Source organism: Panthera onca, chromosome C1 (assembly GCF_046562875.1).
Source record: "Panthera onca isolate mPanOnc1 chromosome C1, mPanOnc1 haplotype 2, whole genome shotgun sequence".
NCBI classification, from domain to species: Eukaryota; Metazoa; Chordata; class Mammalia; order Carnivora; family Felidae; genus Panthera; species Panthera onca.
In genome coordinates, this window is record NC_138346.1 from 172,786,735 (window position 1) to 172,798,385 (window position 11,651).

An 11,651-nucleotide genomic window follows, 5' to 3' on the forward strand; every position below is an offset into this window, starting at 1 on the left:
TCCATTTCACAGATGAAGAGAGAGAGGCTCAAAGAAGTAAAGGGTAGAAGAGTTGTTGAGACTGCTTGCCTGTTGATAATTGGCCAGAGGGATAGAGCCTTCTGGAGAACACTAAGAATGCCCTTTCCACTCTACATCTCTGTAGGGAAATGAACTGGAGAGAGGGCTGGATGAAGGGAGGCCCTAAACATGAGGGCAGGATTATTAGACTCAATCGTGGGGTCCTGAAGAGCAGTGATCCTGCCCTACCCAATTCTTTGTGTGTGACATCTAGACTAGCTCCTCAGGAATAGCCTCAGCACCCAGCAACTCACACAGCTGGAGGGGACTCCGTGGACCTGGAATGCAGCAGAAAGGTGCCCCAGGGCTATGTGCATACCTTGTACTCCTGTAGAGCTCACTGAGGGAATGCTTCTATAAGTGGGTAGCAATGGCCAGATCTGGATCCACAATCACCCCACCGCCACTACCCACCCTTCAATAGAGAGCAGAAAAAGAATAGGCTTTAAATCAGCCAAAATCCATCTCCGTCACTTAGTAGGTGGTAGCTTTAGAAAGTTTTTAATCTCCCTGAGCTTCAGTTCCTTCAACTGTAAAACAGGAATAATAAAAACACTGAGTGTTTCACAGAAGTGTTATAAACACTGAGAGGCATGTCACTTGGACAGTTCCTTGCACGTAGTAGACATGGACCTTTCTTACATCCCTTCCCTTAGCTGCTGAGCATCAGGATGCTTGAGCAACCGACTGTGCGACATGACACAGGGACATAACGTTACCCCTATAGCAAAAACAAATTTTGAGATATATCTGCCTTCTAGAACCAGGGGACAATTGTTTCTGGATCATCTCCTGTCTGGAATTGTCCACTACTTCACCCCAAGGTGTGTGTGTGTGCGCGCACGTGCACGAATTTGCAAGACTTCCACTTTGCAAAAGCAAATACTCACTAGGTTTTCTCGGAGTAAACATTAAAAGAAGCAAAATTCAACTCAATTCATAGAGAAAAGCTAAGATATCAAGGTGACAGTGTGACAGCAGATGTCAAATGAGGCCTTGCCATGAGGCAAACCATTGAACGCAAACAGGAAAATGCTATGAGGTCATTATGTATTAGAATATTGGTTTGACCTCTGTGCTAGGACTTCCCCATGGTTTACTTATGGAAAATCTGTTACCTTTCTCTCTTTTTTTCCCCCCTAAGGTCAGTGATGTTTTGTATATTCCCCGTGACTGTGAACTTCTAACCCTGGGTAGAGAAACTCTGCTGTCTGTGGTCTTGACCAGCTTTCTCTAGCAGAACCTTTCTACATGGGTGTCTGTGTGCAGTGGCCTGGTTAAACTCCAGTATGCCCTGGAGAGACTCTAGGTCAACTGTATCTGCCCCAACTGTCTGAAAGCCTTAGCTTCTAAAATGGGTCACTGAAGACACGATAGAAGCTGAATCTCACCAGTTGGACAGATTCCTTCACAGATGTGTGACCCTGAGCAATTCACTATCTCCCTCACAGAGTCATTCATGTTAAAGGAGATAATGGTACAAATTGCCCAGCTCTGTATCTGTCACATAGACATGCTCCATAAGGGAAAACTGGCTTCCTATCTTATTCTTATACAGTATTTCCATTTACCCCATTCAATGGACCAAACCATTAAATTCCTTTTCCAAGTACAGATCACCTCCAAGCCAACAGGTGGCTCCCTGATTGTGTGGTCCTGGAAGGCAGAGACCGTGCCCTACACATTCTTATTCTTGATTCTTCCACCTTCCCTGACTCCTCATAGTAACCTAACTATGCTGGCATTACTACTATGCCCATTGTACAGATAAGAAACTGAGACTCATGGTGGTAAAAGGTGCTTTCCTAAGGACCAACAGCTAGTGAGTGACTGAGTCAGGATTAGAATCCAGTGCACAACTTCAAGCCCAACAGTGCCTTGCCGGTCACATTAGAGCGAATTTTCTCTAGTATGTGTGGTCTGTCTCCCCAGAAAGTCTGGAGGTCACTTCCAGAAAGGGCTAAGGTCTTCCTCACCTTCGTCTCCAGCACAGAACCCAGATTCACTCCCAGGTGGGCACCTGGAAAACATTTGTAGAATGGAGCCCCCGCATGAAACATTTGAAGCCCTGGGGCTTTCTGCCCTCTTCCAGCTCTGCCAGCTTCATCACTGCCTTTTGGGGACTGAAATGAAGGGTGTTTTCAGGACTCTTGGCATCCTGTGTTCACACAAGCAGAAACACAACTGTATAGATCACGCAATCCAAAGAGTTTGCTAAGTGCTAGCTGACTCTTCAGAGGAATTTCCCAAGATCATTAAGAGAAACAATACGGGGTTTGATATTCTAATTGGGATCAGCAACTGGACGGCTTTGGAGCTGGCCAGAGAACTGTGAAGCTCTGCAAACAAATGCTGGCCTTTCTTCTCTTTCTCTCCTTGCCTCCCCCTTCGTTAGAGCCTCTCAGCTACAGTTCCAACGCTCCTTAGCAACAAAGGCCGGGGTTCTCAGAGCTGGGGGGCCTCAGGAATGCCAGCCACTCCTCTCATTAGCATTCAGGGCCCCTCATCTGCCTGCACAGTTAGCTGTGGGACCATGCAAAAGGCAGTGGCTTGGGGGAGGCCCAGCATTTAGCGTGGCTTGTTGGGAAATGGGAAACCTCCACAAAGAGTTTCCAAACAAAAGGCATCAATATTATTTGTGGAGCCATCAGACTGCCTGGAGCACAATATGGCTCTGGCTCAGCCACATGCTTTCTCTCCAGGTTCTGTGCGAAGGCTTGGTGGGGACTTCCTAGACACAACATGGCCCTGAATGCCAGTACATTGGAAGGTCTCCCTCCTCCTCCCCTGTGTGCTGTCCAGTCTCTCCTCAGACTCAGTTTATCCAGGTTGGGCAATGGGTAGACTCTTAACTGGCAGTGAGAGTGCCCAGAGGAGGGGAGTTGATGGAGAATAAATGGTCAGATGGTAGGACAATTCCAAACAGATGGTGCCGCTAGGAATGCATTCCAGACAAATTCACAAGCAGATTGAGCTCTGACGAAGACTTAGCCATTGGAGAACAGTTGGTGCCTTGTACCAAGCCCTTGCTCAAAACACACATCCTGCTCTCCCATACAATCTTGAACAATTCCATGAGGGAACCCCTACCCAGGTTCTGTCTCACTGGAATTCCAAAGTACTGATCAATAGGCCAATCCCTGGAAGATTCCAACCAGCAAAACTATTCTCAACATTCTCATGTTGTCTCTGAGCAGAGTTTCTTTCAGACTCCTTACGTTTGAACACCTCCAGGGATGTGGACCTCACTACTTTTCATCTCTAAGACAATTCCTGCTCCAAAAAGCTCCAATTTGTTCATCTAAAATTGGTCTCCACTTTAGGCTTCTTTCTACCCTCCCTTGTGGCCAAAGAGGATGTAAAGTTTGATCAGTCAATGCAACAACACCTGCACTAACCCTGTGCCTGGCTCTTCTAGGCATCAGGGATTTAAAAACAAACCCAAAAACAAACAAAAAAGGGAAAGATAGAAAGAAAGAATCTCTCTTCCAGACCTGATTCGAGTTGGGGAGAGAGCTCAGGAAGGTGCCCTTACTTACAAAACTTCCCAGGGGTGCCTGGGTGGCTCAGTCGGTTAAGGATCTGACTTCGGCTCAGGTCATGATCTTGCAGTCCATGAGTTTGAGCCCCACGTCAGACTCTGTGCTGACAGCTTGGAACCTGGATCCTGCTTCAGATTCTGTGCGTCCTTCTCTCTCTGCCCCTCCCCCATTAGTGCTCTGTTTCTCTCTCTCTCAAAAAATAAATAAACATTAAAATATTTTTTAAAAACTTTCCATAATCATACACTGACTTACATCTCCATTTTTACTTTCCAATGTGTGTATCTCTGAATAAACAGCCCATCCCATATAAGCCATCTCAACCTCGGAATATCCCCACCAGCTGCCCTCGGTTAGCAACATTTCTTATTCCTTACGCAACCATGGAACCACCTGCCATCATATTCAGCATGTGACAGAGAGAGCAAAGAAACAGAAAGGCAGGTAAGAGAGATGTTCTGTTCCCCTTTGGGTCCAGAAGTAGAGTGAGGAATTGGGCAAGTTATAGATAGATGGATTTGACTCAACCCAGGAAAAGACATGCTAACAATCAGAACTGGTAAACAATAAAGTAGGCTGCTTTCTTTTACTTTTTATTTTTTTTAATGTTTATTCTTGAGAGAGAGAGAGAGAGAGACAGGCAGAGTATAAGCAGGGGAAGGGCAGAGAGAGAGGGAGACACAGAATCCGAGCAGACTCCAGGCTCTGAGCTGTCAGCACAGAGCCCGACGCAGGGCTTGAACTCAGGAACTGCGAGATCATGACCTGAGTTGAAGTCGGACACTTAGCCAACTGAGCCACCCAGGCACCCCGTAAAGTAGGCTTCTTTCTAATTCAGTAGCTTTCCGTCCTCAGAATCACTAGAGATGGATGAAAATGTGTCAGTGATGGTAAAGGTGAGTAGTTCCTTTCCAGTATAGAACAACATGAATGACAGAATATCTGGGTTATGAAACATGTCAAGGTTTGCCAGGTCTTGGCCACCTTATCCCAATGGCAGAAAAGGTGAGAGAAGGCATCCCTATCCCTAAACTGAATTACTCTCCTCTGCTCTTTTATAACCATCATCACACTTGTAATTACATCAACATTTCCCTTAGTTTCCTTAGTTGACCTGTGGTCCAGAAGGCCTGGTCTAATCAGATGCCCGTTATTTCTCAAGAAGACCTAAAACAAAGTCCTACACACAGTGGGAGCTTCCAGAGCCTGAGATCCAGTCTGCACCCTGCCTTTGGAAGACATATTTGGGGCTCATTATTCCCCCACCTCCTGGAGCAAATGATTTCTCACCAGGTCAACTGCGATGTCCTGTGCAGTGTCTAAGGCATGTTTCCAGATAAACCCTCTATCCTGAGGGGAAAAAATACAAGACAGGGATGGAGGGAAATTCAAGAAGAATGGTGAGCATTTTGCAGATGAAGATGCTGAGATTCAGAGAAATTCTGCAGTTTTGCTAAATGTGGAAGAGGAGTTGGAGACAGAGATAAGAACTTACCTTCCCTTACACAGCTCTTAGTGGCCACTCCTCGCCAGACCTGCCAGTTCCACTCCATCCCAGCTTATTATCCACTTGCCAGCAGTAAGTGTGCCCCCATCCCAAGAGCAAGATTGGCAGGGTGCAAGAAACTGTGTTCCCACATACTGGGAGGGCTTGGGATTTGTGTCCTGCCAAGGTTCAGTGAACCCAGAGGAAGGGGAAGGGAACTCTCAGTATTGATACACACTATGAGCCAGGTACTATAATCTCACCCGATACTCACGACAGCCTTAGGAGGTGGGGATTACTTCCACTTAGGAGTGAAAAGCTGAAACTCAGAGGCTCAGAGGCTCAGCAAAAGAGTGGTAGAGTCAAAATTTAACACAGACCTTCCCAGCTCCAAGACCTGCGAAGACCTCCACCGTAGAGGAGGGCTTCCTTCTGGGCTTCTAATTCCCTTGGGTCTCTTGTGTCTAAGGAGGGAAAAGAGGAACTCAGACCTGTATAGTTCTCTCTTTTTTATTTAACAAGTATTTGCTGAGCATGTACAATGGGCAGGCCTCAGTAAACAGTTTGAGTGAATTTCCCAAAATCCTAGACTTCCTAGGAAATGCCCTTGCCCAAATACCACTAACTTGGACTTCCTTCCTTCCTTCCTTCCTTCCTTCCTTCCTTCCTTCCTTCTAATACTGATCGCTGTCTGGAATTGCCCTGTCAGTAGCTTCTCATCCTGGTACTTAGTGGATCAAAAAATGAAAGTTCACTCCCATTTACCTCTCTCCCCACTCAATCCTTCTCAATCTGAGAACACCACTCAGCCAATGCTATGGTCTCCCTCACCCCTCTCTGGGATCCTGGGGAGGCATTAGTGACTTATTCCTATATGGATAACGTAGCAATTTGTCGGTCTGAGGCAATCACGAAAACCACAGACATACCACATGGACGCTTTGGCAGGAATCATTTGTCATTCTTATCCATCCATCCGTTCATTTATTCATTCATCAGTTCAACAAAAACAAACACCCCACTGTGCTTAGAGCCGTGCAGGGTACCGGGCATGCAGAGATGAGGGAGGCAGGACTGATCGTCTGTTAAGCAAAGGCAGACACTAAAGCAGCTGAGCACAACAGAGTGCAAGTGCTGTGCAAGAGAAAAGCCAGGAGCACTCGGCCACAGCATACCCAGGGGCACACAAAGCTCAGCCCAGTGATGGGACACAGCTGTGGTCAGGGAAGGCTTCCTAGAACCTTCAGGACTGAGCCAAGTCCTGGCAAAGGAGAAGCAACCGTCTAAAACAGGGATGGGAGTGGGGTACCTGGGGGGCAGGGCTGAGTCTGCCAGGTAGGCCCAGCAAGATGAGCAAAACCCCTGAGACACGACCCCACCCTCCGTTCTGGGAGCTGTGGTTACATATACATGAAGCACGATGCTCCAGGTGAAAGCAGAGGAGGCAAAGCTGGAGAAGATAAAATCGGGTCTTCAAGGCTCTTGATGCCCAGCCAAGATTCCACACGAAGCACAAAGGGGTGTGGTGTGGTCGGATGAACGTCTCGATTGTTCAGCGGCTATGGGGGGAAAGCTCTGAGACACAAGAACAGAGGCAGGAAACCTCAAACCTCACGGAATTTACGGTTCTTCATCTGTAAAATAGCAGGCCTTAAGGTACCTACTTCTCAGGATCATTATCAAGGCTATATAAGGTATGGAAAACCCCACATACAGTGTCTGACACTACCCAGGCCTCATAAAATGATAGCCATGTATTTTATAATATTCATGTTCTATCATAATCTGATCACAAGGCAAAGGACCTTGCCATAAGAACAGCCTTTCTTAGGAAGGACATGAAGGATAACGCCATCGGCAGAACAGCTTCAAGGGAGTCATTGACACTGACGCACACACAAGTAAATAATTTATGTGTTTGAACCATTTTTTGAAGGCCCCATTATTATTCCTACTCCCTGCCTCACAGTGAGGCTGGTAGTCACAGTGCATTAGTTAATTTCATGGCCCTGTTGTGAATCTTACAATATTTCATCCTCCTAATTCAAAATATTCATTCCAAGGGGTTCCAACTTCACAAATAAATAATTCCTGTTGGAAAATGGAGTTTTTCCATCTGCCCAGCCCATTTTCCATCTGTTCCTACAAGCTCGTGGTAGGACGGAACTGGGTCTTGAGGCCCCATTGATTAGTCCTGATTTAAGAAGGAATGGTTTTCTCCCAGATGGGTTGTGCATTAGTGATAAAGATTAGTTTCCACTGTTATTAGTTACTATTGTAGTAGACAGTTTTAGAGATCTGGAAGTGGATCAAAAAGTAAATGCTAGATAAAAGGAAGGAGAGAAAAGTCACATTGACTTAGCTCCCACCATGCACTTGACCTTGTAGGCACTGTACACACTGCATACACGTAATTTGACCATTGCAACAATCCAACAAGCAAATGTGATTTTGCCCATATGACACATGAGGGAACTGAGGGTCAGAGAGGCTTAAAATCTTGCCTAAAATCACATTTGTAAATAAGGCAGCTAGGACCGAGTCCAAAACCCAGGCTCCCTCTACGACACCAGAGATTCCGACTTTTTGAATGGGAAGTACACTGACCAAAGAATTATGATTTTGTTTCTTTTGATAACCCTGTCATCTTATAATAGAAGAGCATCCTGTGAAAGAAAGGTAATCTATTTTTATGTCCTTACAATGACAATGGAGCCGGAGGGAGGAAGAGAGCCACTTACTGATATGATCAGAATACAGTCCTATCTGAGAACTTAAAACAGTGAACTATGAATTAGGAAACTTGGACTTATATTTTGGACCCCCAACTTATCTTAATAGCAAGAACAAATCACTTAATTTTATGACCCTCAGTCTCCTCAACTAGAAAGCGAGTCTACCCTATGTTGCCTCTTCAGTGAGCCTCATAGGGTCTGGAAAGGCACATCTATCAGGAGTATGTAAGATTATAGAAGGGAGCACAGTGTGTCAGTGGTAAAGTTCTGTGCAAATATTAGATAACATTTTCATTTCTGTGCCTGCTTGCAAACAAAATGTTTGCCTGTAACAAGATAAGGAGCCTGTGTCATCGTACAAATCTATGCATCTATGCAATGCTTCTTTCATTGAGAAAGTCTGGCTACAAAAGAATATTAGCCGAACTAAATGGTGTGCTTAGTGATGCATTTGATTTACTCCAACACAGATTTAAGCAAACAGTCCATGGGCCAACACCAGTCTGTGGCCCACACATTAAGTCTTTCCATCAGGACTACCGTGAGGAGATCAGATGGTGTTATCACTGAAGTATACAGTCTCAGCTCACTATTTATGAGCTTTATGTGACCTTGATCAAGTTATTTAATTTCTCTGTGCCTCAGTTTCCTCTTCAATAAAACAGGTTTAACACTACCAAACTCATAGGGCGGCTGTGAAGATGAAAAGAGGATGTGACTTACACGTGTGACTGTGTAAGACAGGGCGTGGGACATAGTAGCCAGTGATAAAAACGTTATCTATCTATCTACCTATCATCATCATCATCATCAACCTAAAGCATCTGTCCTCCTGGTCTACCGCAGTATGTACATTTCCACTATTAGGGGTTGTATCTTGGTTGTGGTACTACCAACTCAACTCAAGGAGGTGATGGTGTTACTGGCATCCCATGAGCAGAGGCCAGAGATGCTGCTCCTACAATACACAGGACACCTCCCACACACACAGACAACAAGGTATTATCTAACCCAAAACGTCAATAGTGCCAAGGTGAAGAATCTTGCATTAGAGTCGTTCCTTTGGGTTGAGGTCTCCTGCCGTCATATGAAGATTTAATAATAGCCTTGAGGCTTTACATAAACTTGTGGTTTCATAGAATGAATGTCAACCCTAAGAGAGACCTTTGACCCTAAGAGTCACTATTGTGTGGTCCAAATACCCATCTTACTGAAAGTAAACCTCAGGGGGGCCAAGGACTTGCCTTCTCCCTGTCTCATGTAGTGAGTGGTGAAAATGATATTTTTGTTTCTTCTTTCTACCTTGCCTCTTGAAAACATACTTCCCCAGATGGATTAGAGAAACCAAAGGTCAAAGTCACCAGGCTACCAAATGAGAGAGATAACATCACATCCTATATTTCTAGATCCAGGGGCTGAGAAACTCAAATATGGGAGACATCAATGTAGTCCAGGGCATCTACAGCTCAGAGATTAGGCTTCTGCATCTTGTGATACCTCACTCCCACATAGCACTGCACAGAGGAGGGAGGCATGTGGGAATCAATGCAGCAATAAGAATAAGTCAGGCTTGGAACTGAGTCCTGATCTCCAACTCTTTTTCTGTGTTATTGGCCAATTATAGGAAGCCTAGAATATTAGCACTGAAACCGTCTTGAACACTTCAAGTCCAAAGTCTGCAAAGGTCATTCTCCCTTATTCTCTGTCTCTGTCTCTCTCTCTCCCTTGGCTTCAGATTCTCCACTAATAAAATAATGGTAATAAAATGTACCTACCTCATAGAGGTTGTTGGTAAAATCAAATAAAATCAAAAGCACAAATGCAACTTATTAATAGCTAAGAGTACAGACAATTATCGGCCGTGTAACCTTGGAGAAATCACAAAACCTGACTGCCTCAGTTTCCTCATCCCCAAATGGGCTTAGAAATATTATGACTTACCTCATATTGCTGTTGTGAGAATTTAATGAGTTAATATACATGAAGTACTGAGAACACTTGACTGACTCGTAGCAAATTTTAGGCAGAGCGCTAGCTAATACTATGACTAACCATCCTTTGCCCACTGGTTCTTCCTAGTGAGGGCGAAGAGCTACCCAAATGCAATTTTCCTAAGTAAATCGTGGAACTCTATGACAGCCAACAAGAAGCCAAGATTCCCTCAGACTCCATGATGTCACCTTCCTGCCAAGTAGCTATTTCGGGATTAGAAAACAACAGCTCCCTCTGCTGCCAAGAACTGAAACAACACTATCATCCCCTCTGACAGCTTCATTAACATTCTGTCCTTTCTGCCCTGTCAATCTTGCCTCTTGAAAATGCGCTTCCCAGACAGATGAAATTGCTTCTATGTACTAATATCATCAGTGAGGCATTTTCCTAAGCGGCTGACTCATGACTTTTTTTTTTTTTCCAATCAAAAGGAACCATCCTTCTAGGCCCCAGTTAGAATTTGAATGGCTGCCTGTTCTCCAGTTCCCATTAGGAAGCAACGCTCTGGATGGAGCCTCAGTAACTGAAGAGGGCATTCTCTCCACTGGGAAAGAAGCAGTGGAATTGGAGCATTATAACAAATTGTTCCCATCCAGCAATCACTTTGTAATGTGACTATTTTCAAGGTAAACTCATTTGTCTTGTTGAACAGATGGCAAAACACACACACACACACACACACACACACACACAACAACAACAACAACTCTGTCTTTGCATTTCTGACTCCCCTCAGAAAAACTCTATCCCAGATTCAGAGGTGAGTAAACAGGCTTTTGATCCAGATGGATCCCATGGCCTGAGTAAAATGGGACAGGGTGTTCCTATTTTCTCGGGAAGGGGGCTAATATGCGTTGAGAGTCTACTATGCCAAACATTTTTAAGTATTATCTCCTTCAATCCTTACAACAGCCTTGTCAACTAAAATTTACTGTGCCCAGTTATAGATGCAGAAAGCAAGACTCTCTGAGGTTCAGGGATGTGGGCCTGAGGTCACACGCTAGAGCCAAGGATTTGAGCTTTTCCACCATGCCATGCTGTCTTTCAAAAGATGCAAAATCATTATGGGAAGATTGTGACTGACAAGTTGGTGAGATAGCACCAGAAGTGACTAGAGAAGGGGACCCCTCTGGACACGGTCTGCAGAAAAGTGGTTCCACTGTTCCTCCATTCACAGGGAGCTTCAAAGGGCCTGAGGTGGGCTACTCCAGGAAGTACCTTCAATCATCCTGCAACCGACTAGAATATGAAAAACCTTCAAAGGGATGGAGACTACTGAAATATTCTACCAAACATTTAAGGAAGAAATAATACCAGTTCTATATAAACTCTCCCAGAATATGGAAGAGGAGGGAACACTGCCCAATTCATTTCTTAGATTACCCAGATACCTAAGCCAAAGACATTATAAGCAAAGAAATCTACAGACCAATATCCTTCATGATCATAGGCTCAAAAATCCTTAACAAAATACTAGCAAATCAAGTCCAGTAATACATGAAATGTATAATGCCAAATGAGGTTTATCCTGGGAATGCAAGGCGGGTTTCACCAATCAAAAACCATATCAACGGATGAATGAAGAAAAACCATATGATCACCTGAGAGGACACAGAAAATGATGGAGTCCAACCTTGGTGTTCTCCGGATGAGAAGCTCAGGCCCATAATGGAGAAAATATATTCCTGGTGTAACAAAGGTGTAGCAGATTTAGTGTAACAGATTTGACAAATCCGGATTTAGAATCCAGCTCTCCAGAGCTCAGAGTTGTGTGGGCCTATCACACAACTTATGGTGGGAGCCAGAGAAACCCTTAAAGTATAGAGAGGCAATAAT